Consider the following 26,317-nt stretch of genomic DNA (forward strand, 5'->3'; position numbering starts at 1 on the left):
GATCTGATCACGTGGACCACAGCCCTGTCTAACTCAATGAAACTAAGCCATGCCGTGTGGGGCCACCCAAGACAGACGGGTCATGGTGGAGAGGTCTGACAGCATGTGGTCCACTGGAGAAGGGAATGGCAAACCACTTCAGTATGCTTGCCTTGAGAACCCCATGAACAGTATCAAAAGGCAAAATGATAGGATACTGAATGAGGAATTCCCCAGGTCGGTAGGTGCCCAGTATGCTACTGGAGATCAGTGGAGAAATAACTCCAGAAAGAACGAAGGGATGGAGCCAAAGAAAAACAAATACCCAGTTGTGGATGTGACTGGTGATAGAAGCAAGGTCCGATGCTGTAAAGAGCAATATTGCATAGGAACCTGGAATGTTAGGTCCATGAATCAAGGCAAATTGGAAGTGGTCAAACAGGAGATGGCAAGAGTGAACATAGACATTCTAGAATCAGGGAACTAAAATGGACTGGAATGGGTGAATTTAACTCAGATGACCATTATATCTACTACTGTGGGCAGGAATCCCTTAGAAGAAATGGAGTAGCCATCATGGTCAACAAAAGAGTCCGAAATGCAGTACTTGGATGCAATCTTAAAACAACAGAATGATTTCTGTTCATTTCCAAGGCAAACCATTCAATATTACAGTAATCCAAGTCTATGCCCCAACCAGTAATGCTGAAGAAGCCAAAGTTGAATGGTTCTATGAAGACCTACAGGACCTTTTAGAACTAACACCCAAAAAAGATGTCCTTTTCATTATAGGGGACTGGAATGCAAAACTAGGAAGTCAAGAAACACCTGGAGTAACAGGCAAATTTGGCCTTGGAGCACGGAATGAAGGAGGGCAAAGGCTAAAAGAGTTTTGCCAAGAGAACGCACTGGTCATAGCAAACACCGTCTTCCAACAACAAAAGAGAAGACTCTACACATGGACATCACCAGATGGTCAACACCGAAATCAGATTGATTATATTCTTTGCAGCCAAAGATGGAGAAGCTCTATACAGATAGCAAAAACAAGACCAGGAGCTGACTGTGGCTCAGATCATGAACTCCTTATTGCCAAATTCAGACTGAAATTGAAGAAAGTAGGGAAAACCACTAGACCATTCAGATATGACCTAAATCAAATCCCTTATGATTATACAGTGGAAGTGAGAAATAGATTTAAGGGACTAGATCTGATAGAGTGCCTGACGAACTATGGATGGAGGTTCGTGACATTGTACAGGAGACAGGAACCAAGACCATCCCATGGAAAAGAAATGCAAAAAAGCAAAATGGCTGTCTGAGGAGGCCTTACAAATAGCTGTGAAAAGAAGGGAAGCGAAAAGCAAAGGAGAAAAGGAAAGATATAAGCATCTGAATGCAGAGTTCCAAAGAATAGCAAGGAGGGATAAGAAAGCCTTCCTCAGCGATCAATGCAAAGAAATAGAGGAAAACAACAGAATAGGAAAAACGAGATCTCTTCAAGAAAATTAGAGATATCAAGGGAACATTTCATGCAAAGATGGGCTCGATCAAGGACAGAAATGGTATGGACCTAACAGAAGCGGAAGATATTAAGAAGAGGTGGCAAGAATACACAGAAGAACTGTACAAAAAAGATCTTCACAACCCAGATAATCATGATGGCATGATCACTCACCTGGAGGCAGACATCTTGGAACGTGAAGTCAAGTGGGCCTTAGAGAGCATCACTACGAACAAAGCTAGTGGAGGTGATGGAATTCCAGTTGAGCTATTTAAAATCCTGAAAGATGATGCTGTGAAAGTGCTGCACTCAATATGCCAGCAAATTTGGAAAATTCAGCGGTGGCCACAGGACTGGAAAAGGTCAGTCTTCATTCCAATTCCAAAGAAAGGCAATGCCAAAGAATGCTCAAACTACCGCACAATTGCACTCATCTCACACGCTAGTAAGTCATGCTCAAAATTCTCCAAGCCAGGCTTCAGCAGTATGTAAACCGTGAACTTCCAGATGTTCAAGCAGGTTTTAGAAAAGGCAGAGGCACCAGAGATCAAATTGCCAACATCCGCTGGATCATGGAGAAAGCAAGAGAGTTCCAGAAAAACATCTGCTTTATTGACTATACCAAAGCCTTTAACTGTGTGGATCACAATAAACTGGAAAATTTTGAGAGAGATGGGAATACCTGACCACCTGACCTTCCTCTTGAGAAACCTGTATGCAGGTCAGGAAGCAACAGTTAGAATTGGACATGGAACAACAGACTGGTTCCAAATAGGAAAAAGAGTGCGTCAAGGCTGTATATTGTCACCCTGCTTATTTAACTTATATGCACAGTACATCATGAGGAATGCTGGGCTGGAAGAAGCACAAGCTGGAATCAAGATTGCTGGGAGAAATATCAATAACCTCAGATATGCAGATGACACCACCCTTATGGCAGAAAGTGAAGAGGAACTAAAAAGCCTCTTGATGAAAGTGAAAGAGTAGAGTGAAAAGGTTGGCTTGAAGCTCAACATTCAGAAAACAAAGATGGCATCTGGTCCCATCACTTCATGGGAAATAGATGGGGAAACAGTGGAAGCAGTGTCAGACTTTATTTTTTTGGGTTCCAAAATCACTGCAGATGCTGATTGCAGCCATGAAATTAAAAGACGCTTACTCCTTGGAAGGAAGGTTATGACCAACCTAGATAGTACATTAAAAAGCAGAGACATTACTTTGCCAACCAAGGTCCGTCTAGTCAAGGCTATGGTTTTTCTCATGGCCATGTATGGATGTGAGAGTTGGACTGTGAGGAAAGCTGATCGCCGAAGAATTGATGTTTTGAACTGTGGTGTTGGAGAAGACTCTTGAGAGTCCCTTGGACTGCAAGGAGATCCAACCAGTCCATTCTAGAGGAGATCAATCCTGGGTGTTCATTGGAAGGACTGATGCTGAAACTGAAACTGCAATATTTTGGCCACCTCATGCGAAGAGTTGACTCACTGGAAAAGACTCTGATGCTGGGAGGGATCGGGGGCTGGAGGAGAAGGGGACGACAGAGAATGAGATGGCTGGATGGCATCACCAGCTTGATGGACTTGAGTTTGAGTGAACTCTGGGAGTTGGTGATGGACATGGAGGCCTGGTGTGCTGCGATTCATGGGGTCACAAAGAGTCAGACACGACTGAGCGACTAACTGAACTGAACTGAAAGCTTTATTTTTAAAACAAAAAAATAGCTTTATTGAGATACAGTTCACATACCAAAATATTTATTCTTTTGAAATGTACATTTCAGTGGACTTCTGTATTTTTGCAAGTTTTGTAACTATTATCACCACCTACTTTTTAAACATTTTCATCATGCCAGAAAGGAACCCTGTGCCTGCCTGGAGTCTCCCCGTTTACTCCAGCCTCTGCCCTTTAACCCTGGGCAGCTGCTAATCTACTTTCTGTTTCTATGCACATGTGCATGCTAAGCTGCTTCAATCGTGTCCAACTCTGTGACCCTATGGACTGTCCATGGATATTCTGTCCATGGGATTCTCCAGGCAAGATTACTGGAGTGGGTAGCCATGCCCTTCCCCAGGGGATCTTCCTGATTCAGGGATTGAACCAGCGCCTCTTAGGCTGCCTATATTGGCAGGCAGGGTCTTTACCACTAGTATAGATTTGCCGATTTTGGACATAGTCATTTCATATAAATGGAATTATATGAAATGTGATCTTTTTTCACTTAGTATTTTTAAGTTTCATCTATCTTTTAGTATGTATCATTACTTAATTCCTCTAAAAAATACAGCTTTATTGAGTTATAATTCACATAGCATGGAATTCACCGTATATAGGCCTCCATTGTTTTTAATATATTCACAGAGTAGTGCAGCACTCACCACTGTCTAATTTTAGAGCAAAGGCTCATCCATGTAGAGGCAAGCAGCAGTACAATTAATGCCTTTTAATTGTCAAATAATATTCAATTGTATGGATATACCATATTTTATTTATCCATTCATCAGTTGATGGACATTTGAATTATTTCTGTATTTTTGCTGTTATGAATAATTCTATGAACATTCACATACGAATTTTTGTGTGGGCATATCTTAACATGTTGAAGTGCTGCCAAAGTATTTTCCACAGACACAGTACCATTTTATGTAACTCCCAGCAATATGTGAAGGGTCCTAATTTCTTCACATCCTTGCCAACACTTTTTATCATCTGTACTTTTGATTTCAGCCATCAAGTGAGTATGAAGTGGTTTCTCATTATGGTTTTGATTTGCATTTGATAATCAGTTTTGCTGAGCATATTTTAATGTGCTTGTTGGCTGTTTATATGTTTTACTTAGAAAAGCATTTGAGTCTCACTTATTTTAGAATTGGATTATTTGTCTTTTTAAAAAAATTGAAGTATAATTGATTTACAATATTGTGTTAGTTTCAGGTATGCAGCAAAGTGATTCAGATATATATATATCCATTATAGATTATTTTAAAATATCAAATATGGTCCCCTCAGCTTCCCTGGTAGCTCAGCTGGTAAAGAATCCACCTGCGGTGCAGGAGACCCCGGTTCAACTCCTGGGTTGGGAAGTTCCCCTGGAGAAGAGATAGACCACCCACTCCAGTACTCTTGGACTTCCCTGGTGTCTCAGTTGGTAAAGAATCCACCTGCGATGCAGGAGATCTGGGTTTGACCCCTGGGTTGGGAAGATCCCCTGGAGGAGGGCAGAGCAACCCACTCCAGTATTCTTGCTTGGAGAATCCTCATGGACAGAGGAGCCTGGCGAGTTGCAGTCCATGGGGTCGCAAAGAGTCAGACACGACTGAGTGACTAAGTAGCACAGTGCTACACAGTAAATCCTTATTTATTTGTTTTATGTGTATCAGTTTGTTAATCTCATAGTCCTAATTTGTGACCCCTACCCCCCTTTGGTAATGTATTTCTGTTTTGTATATAGACTCATTTGAGTCATTTCTTAGGTTGCATATTATAATATTTGTCTTTGGTTGACTTCACTTAGTTTGATATTCTCTAGATCCATCCATGTTGCTGCAAATATTGTTGAGTTATAAGTATTCTTCATATATTCTAGATATAAATCTCTTAGATATATGGTTTATATGTATTTTCCTCCATTCTTTGGGTTGTGTTTTCACTTTTTTGATTGTGTTCATTAAAAGGCGAAGAGTTCTACATTTTGATGAATTCCAAGCTCTTTTCTTCTGTTACATGTTTTTGATATTTAGCTAGGAAATCATTGTGTAACCCAAACTCACAAAGTTGACTGATTTCTTTTATGAGTTGTATAGTTCTAACATTTAGGTTAGCGGTCCATTTTGAGTTAACTTTTGTAGCTGGTGTTAGGATGGGGTCTGACTTCATTCTTTTCCCTGTGGCTCCTCAGTCGTCCTAGTACCACTGGTTGAAAAGTCTACTTTCCCGTGAACTGTGTTGGCATCCTGTGGAAAATCAGTTTTGTGTGTGGCCACTTACTGGATTTTCTGTCCTTGGAAACTGCTGTCAGGGCCCCCATGAGACTTTGAATATGGCGATAATGTCTTTCTTGTATTGAACACCTACCATTTACACTGCTAGGCACATTATATGTATTCTCTTTTGTCCTCACAATAATTCTTCAAGGTGAGTATTACTCTCCTCATGTCAGAGATAAGCAAATTGGAATTTAGGATTTCAGCCATTTGCTGAGGGTCCTTTAGTATGTGGTAGAGCTGGGCCTTGAACTTAGATCACTGTGGCTTCAAGGGCAGAGCCTGACCCTGTACTATGGCTCTTTGTTCCCAGGAGGTCCCATCCAATTTAGATGTCATTTCTGGGCTTCTTTGAGGCCATGACTAGTCAGGTGTATGTATGCAAGTTTATGGCCTGAAACCTGAACATAGATTATTTGACGTCACAGTGTGCTTTGGATTTTTTTTTTTTTAAAGCAAATTTTTGCCTCCAGCTGCTAGAGTAGAAAGTGGGCACCTGAAGTGAAGGAGTGGTGGGTGGGTCCTATCCTGCCCTGTTGGGTCTCTCCTGGGGGTTATGTTATTTTAGAAGCCATGAAGTACATGGCTGTAAGAAAAGAGTAATAAAAGAGTATCACGATGGTGACCTGCCTTCAGATAATGGCCTGTGAGGACTGTTTGAAAGGTTTCAAGGTATTTAACTTGGAAATGAAAAGAGAGAGCTGTTGTTGGTTCAAGGGCTGTCATGTGGAAAAAGGGTGCGATTTGTGCCAAACATGGTGAAATGGACAGGAGGAAGTTTTTAAAACTCAGAACTAATGGGAGATGGCAGGGGCTGCCTTGGGGAGTCATGAACTCTTGTCACTGGTGGTGTACAGGCAGAGCCTAGCTGCTTACTTTGTGGGATTGTTCTAGAGGCTCTTAGGGACTTCTGTCAGGTGTAGCCCTGTGGGATTTTTTTTTAAGGCTTCTTTTGACCCCCAAAGCTTATGTGTCATGGCTTCTGGTTTTACAGGGACTTCCTGTCTATGCATCTGGGATTGCTCCCAGCTCAGATCTGTCATGCCTCACTGATCCCGAGGGCTAAATTTGGAATTTAATAACAACACTGTGGATTTATGTAGCCTGTTTCCTTGGAGGCACTTCATCTGTTATCCCATTAATTCTCATAACATCCCTGAGCGGAAAGTGAGGGAGGGCACAAGAGGAGAAGGAATCTCTCTGACTTCTGCACATCCTGAAGGTGAGAGGAGATGGTGGGATTAGGAGCTAGCCAGGACCTGGGGGAGTGGTTTGGAGCACGGCCCCTCCAGCTCCCCACCCATCCCTCTACCCTCACACCCAGAGAAGCAGCTGCCCGCTGGATAAAGTGTGTGTCTGCCCAGCAGGAAGCTCAGGTCTTGGGCATAGTATATTGGTGATCTGATTCCACAGAAAGTTTAAGACATCATGATGCATATGGCTTCAGGTCAACTCTGTCATGAGTGGGAGTGGATGTGTATGGAGGAGAGCAATGAAGTTTGAGCCCCAAGGAGAAGGGAATGACCAGTATCCATGTGTCCACCACTAACTTCCAGTGGCGGGGGTTGGGGGGAGCAGAGGCAGCAGCAGGGCTTCCTGGGGGAGGACATTTGAGCCAGGTTTGAAGAGTCTTGGAGAGAACTTTCAATTTACAATCTGGAGCTCACAGTTTGGTTTTGCTACAACTAGCTGTGTAAGTCCTTACTCCCCTGGCTCACTTTCCCAGGGGAGGCGTTGCCTTGGGTGCTCTATAAGTTTCTGAGCCTGTGAGCTGAGTGCTGTTGCAGGGATGGGTAAAGAGTCTGGGCATGCAGAGGAGGACCTGTGGACTAGCTTAGGAGGAGGTGCTGGAACTGCTGTGGAGGTTGAGCAGGCAAGGAGGGAAGAGGACCCCGGGTAAAGGTGTCTGTTTGGGCAAAGTCCTTGTCACTCCAGACCATGCTGCTTATCACTCCTGCCTCTGTTCGTACTCTCATGGGCATCTGGCTTCTCCATGCCTCCCAAGCTCTTTCCCTTTAAGTCTTGGCATTCTGTTTCAGGCTGGCCCTCGGTAAGTGTCCCAGCCTGCAGTGGGGACACTCCTGGCTGGACTCAGAGTGCTGCTAGCCTTCCCAGGCACCAGGCAAGAGAGGGCACGGAAACCTAAGGCCACAGACTGGAGACTGCTGCAGCTGGAAGGTCCCTTGAAAATCATCCGGTGCTATACTCCCCGTCACCTTTTGGTAGATGAGGGAATTGGGGCTTAGGGTTGCAAGCCTTGGGGAGAGCAGAACAGGTGCCAAGACCTGAGGCAATAGAAAGTGGATGGGTTTGTGGAAGGCGAAAGAGTCAGGACTGGGAGTGTTTGAGAAATGAGGCGGAGGGGTGGGCAGGGCCAGGCCACCACAGGACAATGTTAAGCAGAGGAATGGTTCCTTTTGCAAAGGTCACTGGCCAGAAACCAAGCCCCCAGTTTTCCCTGCTTCCCCTGTGACCTTTCCCACCAGTGGAACACCCCAGGCAAGGCCTACTCCTCTTCTCACCCCCACAGTCCAGACTTCAGTGTTTTCTCTCTGTGAGGACTCGCTCAACGGGCCCTTAATCGAGCGTTTACTGTATGCCAAGCCCCCTGATGGGCACTGAGGATCCAAGGGTGACTAAAAACGGCACCTGCCCTCAGCAGCCTGGCACGGCCACTGCAGAAGAGGTCGGGCCCATGCTGTCTGGATACCACCACCCAGCCCCCCAGGACACCCAGAATTCTGTCTAATCTACTTTCCCAAGGTGCAAACCCCGGGGCCAGGAGCCCTCCAGAACCTTGCTTTCCTTAATTAAGTCCTAATTTGCCCCTAACGGGCGACAGGTGCTTGCCTGATGTTGCTGAGCCATGATGAGTGGGCTGCCAGGGCGCCCTTGGCTTCGACGGTCTGAGCCCGTGGGGGCAACAGGGCCTTGGGCCCAGTACAGTGCAGCAGTGTCCCCATAGGAAAGAATTCTTTGGTGATGAACACTGTGTCTGCAGAAACTAATGGCCCAACCTCCTATTCAGTTTATGTAAAATAAAACAGGCCATATGCTGCTGCTTTCAGAGTTTGGGTGTTTAAATTAAATGTTGTTTAATGAATATTCAAACCCATTTGCTCCGAAGTTGCGCTCAATGTGGTGGCGGCTTTCATGCCCACTCCTTCCTTGCAGCCCCCTCCCTCCTCCAATACCCAGGGTATTAAACCATTAGAACGGGGTGTGAACATCCAGGCATCTGCCTTCCAACGGAAAGTTGGATATTAAAATGCTGGAGCAGATGACAGTATAAATAAAGACATAGAGTGAGAGGCTTGTCTGGTTATTTTTTTGTTTGGTAATTAAGACTGAGGAGGTTTTGACTTAAGAACTCAGTAAGTTCTGTCTTACTGAGAAACCGAGCTGGGGGGCCAAGAACTCTCCACATCTTTCCTTTGCCCATCAGCCCAGAGGGGACTTCCACACTGGCTGTGTAACTGGTTTATTGACGAGTGTCAACTTGGTGGCACAGAGGAGTAATGGTTTATTTTCTTCCAGTCACTGCTTTCTGCTGAACTCTGTCAAATTACCCTTAACATCTGCTGGAGTGGAGTCCTTAGTTTTATGGTCATTTATGGTCCAGGCTCTGGGTCGGGAATATCTCCTGGAAGAGGGCATGGCAACCCACTACAGTATTCTTGCCTGGAGAACCCCATGGACAGAGGAGCCTGGCAGGCTACAGTGCACAGGGTCATAAAGAGTCGGACACGACCAAAGCAACTTAGCACACATAGTCCAGGCTAGTTCACTCCTGGCTCATCTCTGGATGGAACCTCTCCCCTTGGCCTGCAGACCAGGCCTGACTCAGTTGATTGAAGTGGGGAGGAGGTAGTGTTTGCTCTCTCACTACTCCTCCAGCTCCAGAGCCTGGGGCCTCACTATTTCAAATTCAAGGGCAGGGATCATGTGCTGCGGATGCAGGGTGTCCTAGGGAAGTGGTCCCCAGGGTGGTGGGAGGTATCTCTACTTTGGCTTGCTACCATGGCTGACCTGGTGGTCTCTGTGTCGATGGGGAGCTGGAGTCCCTGGGGGCAGAGTCCATCTCATTCTAGCACTGTCCATCACTGAAGATGCCCGTAGAGAGATGCCCCCCTCTGAGGCCATGACATCCTATTGTACACATTTAGAGTGAGGGTTTGTTTATGACTGGAACCATTTTCAGAGCATCATGAGGGTTCCCATCCTTCTCTCCTACCCCACAAGACACCCCCCAACCCGGAGAGCTCCACATGGAGACCTCCAAGCCTCTCTCAGCAGCCCTCAGGTCTCTCTGTGGCTCTCTCTCCACTTGGACATTCCACTGAATTTCATTATGCTCATTTTCAACTTCCTCATTTCTTCTCATCTCCACAGTCCAAACCAGTGTTTTCTCTGTTGCGAGAACTCGCTCAACGGGCCCTTAGTTGAGCAGCTACTATATGCCAGGTCCTGTGATGGGTACTGAGGATCCCAAGGATGGTTAAAAATGCTCCCTACCCTCCAGGAGCGCTTTCCTCAGTGGGGTCCATGGACCTAAGGGAGAGACTCAATATGAAAAGGTAAGAGCTGAGGTATGGAGGTGGAGAGCTCTTAGAGGTATTTCACTAACCTCTAAGCATGTGGACACTCAGGCTTTCTGGAGGGGATGACCTTTAAGCTCAGTCTTGAGTTGTAATAACTAGCAGGATAAGAAATGTGAGAAGGACATCCCGAGGAAAGCAAATAGCAAGAAGAAAGACATGGAGGCATGGAAGAGCTGTTCTGTGTTCCTGGCGTCTAATATGCAGGGTAGGGAATGGTAAGAGATGGCTGGTTCCGGTCTCTGTTTCTGGCCTATTCCTCCTCCCAGTCCTCCTCCTACTAAGAGTTGTGGCTGACACCTCTTCAGCAGGCCTTCAGCCCTGCAGTCCCTCTCACCATAGAGTGAGTGATGGAGCGAAGTGGCTGATCATGGTATCTTCCTGCTTTGGTGTCATGCCACCAGTAGGTAAGTACGGTGATGTCTGTCCTGGGGGAGGTGGCCTGGTGGAACCATTTGAAGGTGGGAAGCTATCCTAGGGCCAGCCCCTGTGCCTTCACCCTGGCCTGCCTTTGGGCTCAGCTCTTGGTCTGAATTCTGAATCTCCTTCATTCATGACTTCATTTGCATTCTTTTTGGTCTCTGACTTTGTTTTAGAATCTACTTTCCCAGTAGGCAAGCTAGGTAGAGCCACCTCTGTTGGTATTGCACATGCCCAGACCTCAGAGAAAAGGACCCACCTGTGGACCCCAAGGTATTCTTACAGATCCCCGCCTGACCCGGATCCCACAGCTCCTGCTGTCCAGGAGGATTGGCATCTTCTAGGTGAGGTCAGCCTGGAGACTTTCTTCCCTGCCCTGATTGTGCGTGTGCATATAAATGCCTGTCTGTGCCTTTCTGTGTTGAGAGGGATTGGCAGGGAGCCAGTGTCCCAGCTGAGAATCTGTTTCTGGAGCTCAGAGGAAACTGGGCATCCCTCCCACTGGCCCGGGCTCCCAATCATCAATAAGTGCATTATCTGTGATAGGAGTATTACATTTTTGGGGGATAGAAGCCCTAGTCCCAAGCCCATGCCTAGGCCCCTGACTCTCCCAGGTGGCAAGTGTGGACTCAAATGCATTTTCCTGATAATCAGAGCCAAACAGTTAAAGAGCTGAATGTGCTATAAGGAACCTGTTCATCCTCTTTGCTTACAATTTGTGTCAGAGCTTGTGCTGGGAATTGAGGGGTAGCAGGATGAATAAGATATGGCTCCTGCTCTCAAGGGGTTCATAGCATGGTGCAGGCTGGGAGAGAACATTCTGCACTGAGCATGTTTAGTAGTCCTGGGCATCATGGATAGCCACCTCCATAGGATGAAGGGGCTGATGTTTGTCAGGCCCTTACCTTGCACCTGCCTCTGGGCTGACCTCTCTTCAATTATTTCACTTCATCCTCACAACTGCCTGATGAGATCAGTACTGGTCCATTGGAAGAAATAGGCTTAGGGAGGATAAGCAAAGTGTCTGAGGTCACGCAGGGACAGGCTTTGAGTGTGGACAGCCCATTTCTAGAGATCGTACTCTTAATTCCTGATGGCTCCCAGTCTCCTTGTGGGGAAAGGTGCTGAACTGTGTTCACCTGATGGAGTTAGTGAAAGTGATTTGTTGTTCCATTGGGCAGAGGCTCCCTGGCCTGGCTTTTGGAGGTCCACAGAGTCCCTCTAAATGCCCAGGGACAAAAAGAAGTAGTTCCAGGGAAGAAATTCCCTGGTGGTCCAGTGGTTAGGACTCTGAGTTTCCACAGCAGGAGGCACGGGTTCAATCCCTGATCAGGAAATTAAGATCCCACATGCCACAGCTCAGCCAAAGAAAGAAAAAAAAGCAGCTCCACGTTTTCGTGGACATCCCTATAGTCCTGAATCTGGAAAAGATAATGCTCAAGACAGGGACAAATGGTCTACTGAAGCTTATTCAGTTTCCCTCTGGGCACAAAGAAAAATCAGCTTACCCTGGTGAAGGATGGAAAAGATAGTGGGGGAGTCAGATGCTTTATCTGTGAGTTGAGGATAGTAGTTCTGTCTCCGTTTGTATCCCAGAGTGGTTGTGAGATGGTAAGACCAACTCCTACAAAAATGTAAAACATTACTCACACTGCTACCTGAAATTCTTCCATGTCAGTGGGTTTTTCTCTGTCATTAGTGGATTTCTAAAAACCAATCAGCCGAGCAGATGTCCCTGTCCATCACAATACATTTATTTCATACCTACTTGTTGCCAGTCATGTACAAAGAAAGGCAGGCAGTTAGGCCGGCAGTATTGTAGGCAACCTCCTACAATATTTTTAATTAGATACCTTATTTTGCTGAGTCTTCTCCATACCAGTCAGATGCTATCTCAATAGGAGATGACAAAGTTGAGCAACAGAGAGGTTAAATTATTTGCTCCAAGTCGCCGAGGTAGTAAGTAGTGCAGCCAGAAGTTGAATCCAAGTTTTGTGACTTCAAGTGGCTTGCCATGCTAATGATGCAGTGGCCTTAAAGGGTCATATTTTTATTTGGTGGAGGAGACTGTCTTGGTTCCAAAAGACAAACAATCCATCATGTTGTGGCCACACTGAAGGTTTCTCAGTGAAGGGCAGTGACTCCAGGATGGTTTTGTAGATCTCTCCCCTTATCTCTACAGACAGCTGAGCTGGGACACCCTGAATTCAGTATGCTGCCTGGTCTGCATACTGCCCAGGAACTTGGGGTATCTTAACAGGCACGTGGGGCTTGGGCCCATTGGAAGGATGGGGCCCATGGGAAGGGCTTGGGCCTGTGGGAAGGATGGAGAGAATGTTCAGATGGGCATAGAGGCCGGCTCCTCATACCAGGACCAGGCGGCCCCGAAGGATGCACCCCTGCCCCTCGGCAGGTACCCCTCGGCCTCATTATTGTAGGTGGGGTCACTGGGTTGCACGGAACACAGTCTGGGTGAGCCAGCTCGTGCACCAGGGGTCAGGCCGACCACAGTTAGTGGAGCAGCACAGAGTTCTTAGGTGGGAAGTGAGGCCATCAGAGTGAGGCAGCTTGTCTCTCTGTCTTGAGTCTCCTGTCTCTCTTGGACTGTGTGGTCTTTGCCCTTTGCCTGCCTCTGAGCCTCTGTGCTGTTTTCCTCTCTGCAGACAGGATTCCTCTGCTTATTTATGGTTCCTATGCTTGGCACACCTTTCTTCTCCAGTCTTTTTGTTTGGTTTGCTGTAGGGTCAATGTAACTCTGCTGCTGCTGCTGCTGCTAAGTCCCTTCAGTCAAGTCCGACTCTGTGCGACCCCATAGACGGCAGCCCATCAGGCTCCCCCGTCCCTGGGATTCTCCAGGCAAGAACACTGGAGTGGGTTGCCATTGCCTTCTCCAATGTGTGAAAGTGAAAAGTGAAAGTGAAGTTGCTCAGTCGTGTCCAACTTGTAGCAACCCCATGGACTGCAGCCCACCAGGCTCCTCCGTCCATGGGATTTTCTAGGCAAGAGTACTGGAGTGGCTTGCCATTGCCTTCTCTACACAACCTCAAATGCCTATCACCATCTAACTTGGTCTAAATTCTTGAGAGAAAAAAAATTTGATTGGTCACTGAATAGCCAGTGAACTTGATATCCTCAGGTCAGATGTCTTATCTATCTCCCGTCCATCCAGAAGGGAACAATGGTGCAGACATGGCCACTTGGGGCTGCCCCTTCAGCCAGGGATGTGGGCAGGGCAGGTACACCTGAACACATCTGCTGTGGACCAGGGCAAGCTGAAGCCTCTTGTCTCACTCAGACCTCGGGCAGAGGGCACAACCAGGCTCAGTTTCCTGTGGTCTGGTTTTCTCCAAGTGGGCAGTTGCCTTCTGAAGGCTCCGAGCAGCGGAGGCCCCCAAGACCACAGTTCACTGGGTTTGTCTCTGGGTTCACGGCGTGAGCCCTTCAGGTGGGGAGGACACGGTGAGAGACACGTGTCCACGTTTGTCAGGGCCCTTCCAGCATGTAAGGACAGAGTGAGGAGCCTGCAGTCAGAAGAGGGCCTGCCCCGACTGCCAGCACCACCGTCTTGGACTTCCAGCCTCCGCAGATGTGAGGAATGGATTTCTGGGGTTGAGAAGCCAGTTTGTGGTATGTTGTCACAGTAGCACGAATAGACTCGGACCCTGTTCATGTCTGGAAGCTCTGCTGGCCCAGCTGGCTGCACAGAGCCATGTTTGTCCATGGCTGACCCTGCCAGCCTTCTCTTCCATGCTCCTGTGGACCTCTCCATGTCAGGGTCATGTCTTCCCAGGACAAACAAGCTGTGTGTGTGAGAGAGAGAGAGAAGGAGAGGGAGGGAAAGGGTTAGACATCAAGGAAGGCCTTAACATCAGGACTGATGATGAGCTAAGTGACCAGGTGACTGCTCCTAACTGGCTGTCACAATAGCCAGCCAGCTCCTACCACATTTGTACAGGACTCCTGATTGCCTGAGGGAGGTGAGGCACATTCAGGCAGGGCTGAAAACGGGACAGTCCCCCCCCGCCGCCACGCCACGACTGTGATCCAGGAGACGACACCCAGCAAGGACTTAACGGCTTGGCCAGCTTTCTGGAAGGGGTGAAGGCCCTTCTCCCTCAGTCTGACTGCCTCCGTCAGTGCAGAGAGAAGGAGCTTCTGACTGGGAGTCTCTAACTCTGAGGCTGTCATAACTGACTACTTTATGTTGTAACGAGCCCAGAAGCCATCAGGGAGAGGACAGAGGCCTGATGAAAGAATGGTCCTATCTTGGACGAGCTGGGAGAATGAAAGCATACCTTGTGGTCTCTGTTGGCTGAGGAAATGAGACGTGGCTGTGTCAGAGTGCTGACCTGGCAGAAGGGTGTGCTTTGATGTCATGGAAGGAGCATGAGTATGAGAGTTGGAGGCTTGGAGCCAAGTTCTAAAAAGATAGTGACTGATAACAACCGTGCTTATTGTGAACTGGGTACTTTTCTAAGCACTTTGTGTGTTTTAAATTCATTTGAGGTTCACAACAACATAATGGAATAGGTACACCCTTGTCTGTTTTGTGGTTGATAAATCAGGCATGGAGAGGGTAAGTGACTTGCCCAAGGTCACATCGCCTATGAGCAGCTACTCAGACCGTCATGAGCCGTGCAAGCCTGCCGCTTGATCTGGGGCAGGCCGCTGGCCTCTTCACGTGGAGTGGCTGGTGTGGCAGTTCCCTGCCTGTTGTTGTCTGCTGTGTTTTGACCCTGAAGTCTGGCCTTGGGACTCTCTGCAGGGTTGTGAGATGGCAAGGGGTGGAGCTTTTCTTCTCAGGGACAAAGGAGCTGTCCAGATGATGTCATCACCGAGCTGTGCAAGCCAGCCTTCCCTGGTTGATCACACTAGTCATTAATCCCCATGTAAAATGCAGCTCGGGACCAGGCTCCAGACTCCGTAGTCACATGCCTGATAAATGATTCTGTTGGGAGAGGTTTGAAGGGCATCTGTGGAGAGTGGTTCTCAGCAAGATTCTTTAAGACCTTTTTACACATTGCCATCCATTCTGAGGCTGCCCTGGGACTGGGAAATGAGACTGCTTGCAGCATTGGGAAGCCAGTTTTGAAGGCCTTTGGCCTGGAGTCAGAGGCTGCTGTGCAGTCTTCTTCCAGGAAATCAGGGAGGGAGAGCCTGGGAAAGCACCTTAGTCTGTCTCTTTCACTGCACTTCGGGTCCAGGTGGGAGAAGGGAGTATTCCAGGTTGGCCAGCATTAGTCCTTGTGTTGGGACTCTTAGAACCATGCTTGGCCTTTCTCCTTGCCCAGCTAATAATATATGGAACACTAGCGTGTTACATGCATTGTCTCTTATCTAGTCACACCAACCCCAGAAGAGGAGTGCTATTAAGCCAATTTTACAGATGAGGAAATTGAGGTCAAACAAGCAGAAGCAGAATTTGGCCCCAAGTGCTTCCTTATTATTCCTTCTTTGAGTGTTAAGATCCTTTATATTTTCCAGAGCACTTTCTCTTTCACGCGCAGGCTGTCTGGTGGCCATAATTTCTGAACCAACAATCTGGATGGTCAATCCAAAATCAGATAGCCCAAGTTCAAATCCCAGCTCCACCATTTACTGTGGCCTTGAGTAAGGCAAACAGTTGTTGAAGCCTCAGTTTCTATTGTAAATTGAGGGTAATAATGTCTAAATCACAGAGCACTTATTAGGATGAAATGAGACAGCCCTTGGGTGGCACTTATGATTCCAAGTATATAAGTGGTAGCCATTAAATTATTATTGATTAGAAATGCCAATATTTGATACTGAGTCTTGTCCTGGAAATCAAGAATTAAGTTAGTTGTGACCATATGCTAAAGCTTTTGGCCAACTTCTAAAGAAGGAATGGCTATTATGATTTGTTTTATTAAGTCTGTGATAGGCTGAATAAAGGGCCTCCCAAAATGTGTACATCCTAAATCCGGACTCTGTGAATGTGTTAACTTATGTGGCAAGAGAAACTTCGTAGAAGTGATTAAATTAAGGATCTTGAGATGGGGAGATTATCTAGATGATCTGGATGGGCTCAAGGCCAGCACAGGGTCCTTATAAGAAGGACACGAAGGACAGAGTTAGAGAAGCAGATATGATAATGGAAGCAAAGTTCAGAGAGAGAGAGAGAAAGATTTGAAGATGATTTCCTGCTAGCTCTGAAGGTGAAGAACGGGGCCATGAGCCAAGGAATGTGGGTGCCTCTAAAAGCTAGGGAAAGGCCAGGAAATAGATTCTTCTCCAGGGCCTCCACAAGGAATGCAGCCCAATCTGGACCTGTGACCTGTAGAACCGTAAGGTGATAAACTGGTATTGTTTTAAGCCACTATATTTGTGGTAATTTGTTAGGCCACAGTAGGAAATCAATATAAAATTCTTACCAAAAAGGCTGAATCCAGGTGATACCACAGCAGAAAGATCATTTAGGAGACTTGGTTGGGTCTAGCTTATACTTCTTTTGCCAAATCTTACTGTACCTTTGAATAGACTATTTGACTTTCACTGGGATCCTGAGTGTCAATGAATAAATGATATTCTAGTTTTTCTGAATAAATGATAGTTCAGTTTTTCCACTCACACGAAATTATAGGATCCTTATTTAATGTCTCCCATTCAGATTTCACAGGTAATGATAAGCACCTCCTCCACAGACTAGGCTCTGTGCAAGGTTCAGTTCAGTTCAGTTCAGTTGCTCAGTCGTGTCCGACTCTCCGCGACCCCATGAATCACAGCACCCCAGGCCTCCCTGTCCATCACCAACTCCCGGAGTTCACTCAAACTCATGTCCACAGAGTCAGTGATGCCATCCAGCCACCTAAATGCATCTCTATAGGCAGTGTGATGAGTGTGCTTGGAGAGTGTGGGTTTTGATGCAGAAGATGCGAGTAGGAATACCAGTCTTACTGTTCATGATCAATGTGACCTTGGGCCAGTCACCTGACTTCTCTGAGCCTTAGTTTACAAATCTGTTAAGTAAGGTGCAGTACATGAGAAATACTTGACATGGGCCCAGCACTCAGTAGCTGCTGCCCCAATTGATGTTGTTGCTTACTTCTCTCAGACTTGGGTGCTCCACATCACTCCCCCAGGAGAGCTCTCTTGTCTGGGGAACGCCGACACTAGGTGTGAGGTCATGAGGTTCAGTGCCTCATGTTTTGTGGCTCTCCTGAAGAGAGGTGGCCTGGCCCAGGGACAGGGTTAGTGCCAGGCAGTGGGGAAGAACTCACTTGAACTCACCAGAACTTTCCAGAGGTGGAACCAGCTCCTTGTTACCTTCCTTGTTTTCAGGGGGACCCGGGTGTTATGACTTTCTGTCCCATAGGGGCCTGGAAGGGACATTGGCTCAGTCCAGATCGTGAGGATGTGGACTTTGGGTGTCATCCCCTCATGGGGTCACATGTACAGTCACGGAGCCCACTGTTGGGACTGAAGGAAACAAAAAGATACGCATCTTGGAGTCTTGAACTCATGTTTCCTTTCTGGACTTTGCTATCTGTAGTGCTCCATACTTCTCGAGATTACAGGCTTCATCGTGGTATTGGCACAAACACATATATTGATCAATGGAACAAAATGGAGAACCCAGAAATAAACTCACATACCTGTGTTCAGTTAATCTACAACAAAGAAGGCAAGAATGTATAATGAAGAAAAGACAGTCTCCTCAGCACATGGTGTTGGGAAAACTGGATAGCTGGACATGTAAGTCAATGAAAGTGGAACACTCCCTCCCACCACATATAGAAATATGGCTCAAAATGACTTAAAGGCCTAAATATAAGACAATACCATAAAACTCCTGGGCTTCCCTCTTAACTTAGTTGGTAAAGAATCTGACTGCAATGCAGGAGACCTGGGTTCAAGCCCTGGGTTGGGAAGATCCTCTGGAGAAGGAAATGGCAACCCACTCCAGTATTATTGCCTAGAGAATCTCATGGACAGAGGAGCCTGGCAGGCTACAGTCAATGGGGTTGCAAGAGTCGGACATGACTTAGCGACTAAACCACCACCACCATAAAACTAGAAGAGAACATAAGCAAAACATTTTCAGACAGGAATTGAAGCAGTATTTTCTTAGGTCAATCTTCCAAGCAAAAAATAAAATAAAAGCAAAAATAAACAAATGGGACCTACTCAGACTTAAAACCTTTTGCACAGCAAAGGAAACCATTAACAAAAAATGATGTAAATGACAGGGGGTTAATATCCAAGGTATACAAATAGCTCAGACAACTCAATATTTAAAAAACTGAACAACCCAATCAAAATAATGGGGAGAAGACCTAAGTAGACATTTCAACAAAGAAGACATACAGATGGCCAAACAGGCACATGAAAAGATGCTCAACATCAGTAATAATTTGAGAAATGCAAACCCAAACCACAAGAGGCATCTACCTTATACTCATCAAAATAGTCATCATCAAAAATTCTACAAATAATAAATGTGGGAGGGACTTCCCTGGCAATCCAGTGGTTAAGACCCCATGGCTTCCATTGCATGGGGCATGGATCCCGTCCTTGGTTGGAGAACCAAGATCCTCAGTGCTAAATGGGGTACAACCAACCAAAAAAAGAAAAAGAAATGCTGGAGAGGGTATGGAGAAAACAACCCTCCTATACTGTTGGTGGGAATATAAATTGGTGCAGACACTATGGAAAACAGTATGGAAGTTCTTTAAAAAACTAAAAATAGAGCTACATATGATCCAGCAATCCCACTGCTGAGTATATACCCAGAAAAGATGAAAACTTTAATTTGAAAAAAAAAAATCCATGAATCCCAGTGCTCATCACACTACTTAAAATAGTCAAAACATGGAAGCAACCTAAGTGTCCATCAGCAGATAAAGGGATAAAGAAGATGTATGTGTAAACACACACGCACAATGTGATATTACTCATCTATAAAAAGGAATGAAATATTGCCTTTTACCGCAACCTGGATGGACCTAGAGAATATGCTAAGTGAAGTAAGTCAGAGAAAGACAAATATATATCACTTATATGTGGAATCTAGAAAATACTACAAATGAACCTATATACAAAACAGAGGCTTGCAGACATAGGAAAAAAGCTTATGGTTACCAAAGGTGGGGAGGGATCAATTAGGAGTATGGGATTAACAGATACAAATGCCTATAAATGAAATAGATAACCAATAAAGATTTACTATATAGCACAGGGAACTGTATTCAATATCTTGTAGTAACCTATAATGGAAAATAATCTAAAAAATATATAGCTGAATCACTTTGTTGTTGTATACCTGAAACTAACACAATATTGTAAATCAACCATACTTCAATAAAAAGAATACAGGCTTCATCTTTTGACTGACAATTACACTGCATTGCATTTTGTTTTGGATTGGTGGGTGAAAACAATATTTTGGTAAATGTACACATTAAAAATCCCTCCCCCCCACCGACCCCTGCTTTTAAAATTCTGGCCCTGGCAATTCTTTAGTTTTCACTCAGAGCTTCAAGAAATGTAATTAGCCTCACTTGAACTTAACTTCATGAAGACTTTGCCTCCAGCCAGTATCTGAAAAAGGAGGAAAAAATACAAAAATTACCCAGATCTGCAATATTTGAATAGTCTTCCTCCTTTGAAGCCTCATCCCATTCACTATCTCCTGTAATGCTTTCAACACCCCTCTGAGGAAGGTATTCTTGTCCTGCTGATCCAGTGTTCAACCAGGGTGAACAGGTGAGGGCATGGGGCATGCAGACCATACCACCGTGCCCACAGGTCTGTTCCTTTACTGCCAGCATCCGTTCTGATTGGTAATGGCCCGTGCTGCACTGATGTTTACTAGTTTGAATAGTACCCCTGATTTTCCCCACTTCACAGGTGAAAACTCAGATAGGTGAAGGACGAAAGCCAGGCCCCTGGGGGACGTAACCTGGGGCCCCTGACTCGGAGAACCCGTGAGCTTTTCCTGCTTCCCAAGCTGCCCCTCTTTGTGGTAGGTTAAATCATACCAGCTTTAAAGACTCCATTACAATACCTTGGTTTCTTTCTTTTTACCACCTCGGAAGCGGCAGTAAAAATATTAAAACCAATTGCCGTCATCTTTCAGACCGCTGCGTTTATGAGACGTAGCCTTCAAATGAATGAAAATAATCGCAAACTCCCTCCCCGTTCCATTCTATGGGGACATTTCAGATTTATACAATATTTCTGAAAGCTCTTATAATAGGGCACATGCACTTAGGGCATTAATGAAGTCGGCTCAGTGCTGGCTGGTCTCATTTCATGGAGCTAATTGTTAAAGTGTTTTGCATACTTACAATTGAACTAAATTATTCCAAGCTAGCTGGTTTCAGGAAGTGTTAATTATATTTCAGTAAAGGAAAATCAAGGCTAAAAAATCATCCACTTAGAGCTTATCTATTTATGAACATCTCATTCTGGAGATCTCAAACATATATTTTAACACCATGTGAATATTGAGATTAATATTTCTTCACCAAAGAAAGCTTTATTCCTCCTTTGAATAGGCCCCTTCTCCCCCCATATTCCATCCTTCTAGCTTTATTCAGCAGTCTGTTCTGAAAGTTGAAAGAGGCCTTCTTTTGTATTTCTGGCGCCTTGAATCTTTAAGTTGGGTGCCAAGAGCAGCATTAGCTCCATTCATCTTGAGACCAACTGGCCTTCTATAAATGATATTAATTAATTTAGGGGTCCTGCACAGGCCGTTTCGGACCAAGAGCTCCCTTGCTCCTGGGGTTCTTTTCCGAGTAAGTCGTTTGGACAGGAATCTTCTCCTGGGACATGGTTGAAGAGGGTGAGTGGCCCAGCATTGTCGCTCAAGTCTCAGCACAGCGGGGGTGGGGATGGAGAGCTGGAGAGAAGGAGGTCTGAGGGGTCCACAGCGCCTGCATTGTCCTCCCACACTGCTCTCTCTAGCCACTGGGTCAGAGGACCGAATGGATGCCTGACGAGAAGCTCCCTCAGCTTCTTTTGCATCTGTTGCTCCGTTTCTTTGCTACTTGTTCTCAACTGTTTGTTCACTCACTCGTGCATGCATTCATTTTTCCTTTCAGCGCAGGCATGGAAAGCTACAGAAGGCCCATCACTCAAGAGCAGTGGACCAGGGGCTGGGCGTGGAGAGCTGAGGATGGCAGAGCCCCTGCCTTCAGCAGTGCTCATCATAGGTAGATAGACCAGAGCCTCCTGGAGGGCTTGTTAAAACACAAAGGACTGGGCCGCACCCCAGAGTTTTTGATTGAGCAGGTCTACGGGGAGCTGATAACTAGCATATCTAACAGGTTCCCAGGTGATGCTGATGCTCTGGTCCAGGAATTACCCTCTGAGAACCACTGCAGGAGACTCATGGGATGTAGGAGGCTACATCCTGAGGCCATCTTAATTTGTGTGTGCAGAACTCTGATACAACTTTTTGGCTGGTAGATGTGAGTGGCATTTTTTCATGAATAAAGACTTTTTCCTTTAAAAAATTACTTTATCTTCTACATAAACAGAGAATAACCAGTATGTATTGAGAAATGAGTGTCAAGTGTCTAGTTGGGCTTCTGAAACAGCTGCACAGCTCCTCCTGCACACTAGCCTTCCAGAAGGAGATTCAGACACACACACACTTGTGCAAAATGACGTGCACTACTTTGTAGAGGCCTCCAAGGATGCTTGCATGTATGTGGACCTTGAGAGGAATTAGTATTTAAATAGCAGTGGTATGGACAGCATCTCAGTGTTAAATCTCCACAGGTCCAGGTCTACCCAAAGCTTATGTAGGCCTGGGCTTGGGGTCTGGGCACTGAAGTGGACATGGGTAAGCTGGAGAGAGAACAGGGTCAGGGCAGGACACAGGAAGCTGGTGAGGGGACAGTGCACTTAGGGCTTGAGGGGTGAATAGGAGTTCACTAGCACTGGAGTGAGTAATTCTTCACACATTGGAGAAGGAAATGGCAACCCACTCCAGTGTTCTTGCCTGGAGAATCCCAGGGACAGGGGAGCCTGGTGGGCTTCCGTCAATGGGGTCACACAGAGTCGGACACGACTGAAGTGACTTAGCAGCAGCAGCAGCACTGGAGTGAGCGCAGGGTAGAGAATGGCTTTGGGCTGAGGGAGCAGTCTTTGCAAGGCACAGAGGTGAGAAAGGCAAGGCTCGTTGAAAGAACGTTGTGCAGGCACTGCTGTGTGGAAGCAGGAGGAAGAGTGGAGGATGAAGCAGGATTACAAAAACTGACAGGCTGAAAAGCTAGACTGCATCCTGAAATACAGATGACAGAGGGTCACTTGCTGTATAGTCAGGAGAGTGACTCAAGACTGTTGTGGCGAGGGCTTAGAAAAGAAGTCTGGTGGGACTGAGAGACCAGCTGGGAGGTAGCGTTAAGTCACAGAAAAGCTTCAGTCCCTTAGCTGTAGTAGCCATGTTTCCAGGACTTCTTTGCCACATGAAGCTAGTGGCTACCATTGGCCAGTGCCTACAGAACATCCCTGTGGAAGGTTCTATCGGACAGTGCTAGTCTGGATGGGAAGCCCGATGTCTGGGTAGTTACATCTCCTTGGGTCCGTGGACTCCTCACTGCAGGGAGAGAGGGGTGTGATGGAGGAGGGCCAGAGTGGAGCCCTCTCAAAGTGCCAGTTCCCAAGTTCAAGGGAAGCACTTGGGTGGAGTGGAAGCCATGCCCAGAGGTTGCTAGCAGAGTATAAACAATGGGAGTGGCTGGAGAGGGACAGTCAAGGGTCAGAGGAAAGATGACTCAAGCTCAGTCCTAGAGGCCAAGAAGGACAGTTTCAAGAGGAAGAGCAGGGATGTTCAGGAGACTCCACCTCGGCCAGTCAGTTCCTTTCTCCTGGAAATCTGAGCTGAGACACAGCGACTGGGCCCATTACTGCAGGAGCTGAGTTGGAGGGTCACTAGCTTGGGGGACAGAGCTGAGGCTGCCATGTTTGGGAGGCTGCAAGGAAGATGGTGCCGAAAGAGGAGAAGCCAGTTTGTGGAGGGAGATGAGAAAAGCAGGTGCGTAGAGAGAAAGGGAACGGCCACTCCCTGGAAGGAATGGGCTGAGAGTCTGGCTCTGAGCCCGTGCCACTTCCCAGGAGATGCTGTCCCCGCTCTGTGCCTTCACAGCAAGACTGTCTCCACTCTTAACCAATGGAATCTCACTGGGTTTCTCTTTCTTACAACCCAGCCATCTCTAAGCATGTCCTACCACCTAGCCCAGGAAGTGGCACACACCAGGTGCCCAATCAAAGCCTTTGCCTTTATTTACAAATTTATTTTTAAAATTAGAGTTTAACTGCTTTACAATGTTTTGTTACAATTTCTGCTATACAACGACAGATGAATGATTAAAGATGTGGTACATATATACAATGGAATATGAGTCAGCCATGAAAAGGAACGAAATTAGGTCATTTGTAGCGATGTGGATGGACCTAGGGTCTGTCATACAGAGTGACATGGGTCAGAAAGAGGAAAACATATATTAATGTGCATATATGGACTCTCAAAAGATGGTACTGATGAATTTATATGCAAGGCAGGAATAGAGATGCAATCAAAGCTTTTAAGGTATTGAATCAGTGCGAGATTTGAACCATGGACAACTTGAGAGATTCAGAGGCAAAAAAGAGGCTATGGGTTGCCTCTTCATCCCTCCTCCCACCCCCTTGAATGCAGATGGAAATACTGTGGGCAAGTGAAAGGTGGCCCCTTCCTCACCTCTGTGGCACTGGGGGTGTGGTCCCCTCTCCTTCCTTCTTCCAGAAACTACACCTGTGGTTGGCGCTGCTTCTGAGGTCTTTCCGTGCATCACCACACTCTTACATCAATTCAGGTGGTGGTTTAGAGCCAATTAAAATGTGTAAGCCACAGGTAGTGAGTGAAATCCCTAGGATTAATTTGCTCAGTGGAGTATTAATCTGTGTAATGTCACAGGTGCTCCTTCAGCAAACGCGGCAAGATGGAGTTACATCCACTCCCCGTGTTTTACCGTAAATGCTCTAATTGGCCCCGCTGGGCTGGGGCTGGGGTTGGGGTGTGGCTCCACCTCCTCTGAGCCCCGTGAAAGGGTAGAGTCAGCTGTTTGGGTCCCCAACTGAGCTGCCAAGCATCCAGGCCCCCTCCTCTGTACCAGCTGGCCTCCACACCCTCGCCCTGTGCCACCTTTCCACTCTGCCTCAGGGGCAAAGCAAGAGAAGGAGCTTAACGAACTGATCCTACCAGCCCCCAGGACTTGCCACTTTGCAAGCTTTGTAATTAGAATCCTTCTCAATTAGGAGGTGGAGTGAATCAGCATCCAAGTTAACAATACAACCACACCCATCTGTCTGACCAGCTACCTTGCCTTTAAGACAGCCCCCAAAGCAGGAGAGGATTGTTTTTAGTGCTGAGGCTGCAGAATCAGGGCTGCATGGTTGGGGGGATGTGAACCTGTCCAGTAAGCTTAGGCGCTGCAGTTCAGGACATCTGGCACTTGGTTTCCTCCTGGAGAATCTAAACTTCACTGTTGCAGTGACCGTAGCTGGTGACCTTGGAGTCCAGAGGGGCTTAGTTGGCTTGTCCAGAGACAGTGGCAGGACGCTGGGAAGCCATTCAATACAATGGCCAAGAGTTCTGGCTTTGAAGCCGGACAGATCTGGATTCAAGTCCAGCTTCTGTGCTTAGCAGTTGGATGCCCTTAGGCAGATAACCTAACTTCGCTGGGCTTATTTTCTTAATACCAGAATGTGTGTCACAGCATCTGCCTTACAGAGTCGCATGATATGTAGGAAGTGCTTAGCACAGAGCTTGCACAGTCAACTCTTCAAAACGACAGTTTTTATTATTATCATTAATAGTAGTGATAATGGAATAAAATGCCCTCAGGTGCCCTGAGGTCGCTCTGCTTTCCTATCCTTTTTCCTCCTCCTGCCTCCCCTGTCAATAACAAAGACGTGCCACGTCTGCCTCGACCTGTGCGTGGTGATAGTGAGGCAGGATAGTGGAGGCGACAGCTCTGAAGAGGACATAATTGGTGCTTAAGCATAGAGATGATTATGGCCAATAAGCTAAGCTGAAGCCCTAGAATCCTCCAGAGCTGGTCAGCTCGTCTGATGACATGGGGATAGAAGTTCCTCTCAGCTTCAGAGGATTCTGATGTTGGGGTGAACATTGCCAAGTTCACTGTCGCCAGCAACAGAAATGGACTCTGGCTGGTTTAAGTAGGAAAGGACTTTCTTGAAAGAGTATGGGGTCTCAGAGAAAGCTGGGAAACCAGGGTAAGGGAGGTGGGGCATAGAGCTGTGCTGCCTCTGAGCTCACTGTGCCTGGGGTCACACGCAGACACCCTGGGGACACAGGAGCTGCCTCACCTCTGGCATCTGTTCTCTCCTGACCCTGCCTCTCTGTGCCTCTTGCACATCCTGAATATCTGATCCACTCTTCCTGGGTGACATACTTGATTTCAGCTGCACAGATGAGTAGGGGAATACTAAACGCCTGTCAGGCCTGCCTTGTTTTCTGAATTGGGAGGAGGGCTGTGCCACCAGAAGAGTCACACAGGTATTTATTACATGGTGAGAACGCTTGGTCATGGGGCAGCCATTGGTGTATGTCAATGGAAAATGCTAGAGGTCTTCAAAGTCCCCATCCCATGGACCATGATGCTGCTGAAACCTTACCTGGCACATTTCCAGCATATTTCTGCATTGACAGCTGCTTCTGTCCTGTCCTGTAGAGAAAGGGTCTTAGACTCCTGGAAGTCCAGGCCCAGATCTTCAGATGACAGGATGCTTGGGAACTCTGGGAGTGGCAGTGGGGGAAGCTGGTCAACAAGCTCAGTCTGCGAGCAGAGTCTCTCTGGAGCAGC

The 26,317-nt window shown here is 46.7% G+C and overlaps 1 long non-coding RNA gene across 1 annotated transcript in view; it reads left to right on the forward strand.

The window, feature by feature from the left end:
- LOC148775969 (uncharacterized) overlaps positions 1 to 26,317 on the forward strand; it is an 86,664-nt gene that overhangs the window by 6,293 nt on the left and 54,054 nt on the right. The gene's annotated exons all lie outside the window — the stretch shown is intronic.

Source organism: Moschus berezovskii, chromosome 12 (genome assembly GCF_049115385.1).
Source record: "Moschus berezovskii isolate FMDL1 chromosome 12, NW_MosBer_1.0, whole genome shotgun sequence".
Taxonomy (NCBI): domain Eukaryota; kingdom Metazoa; phylum Chordata; class Mammalia; order Artiodactyla; family Moschidae; genus Moschus; species Moschus berezovskii.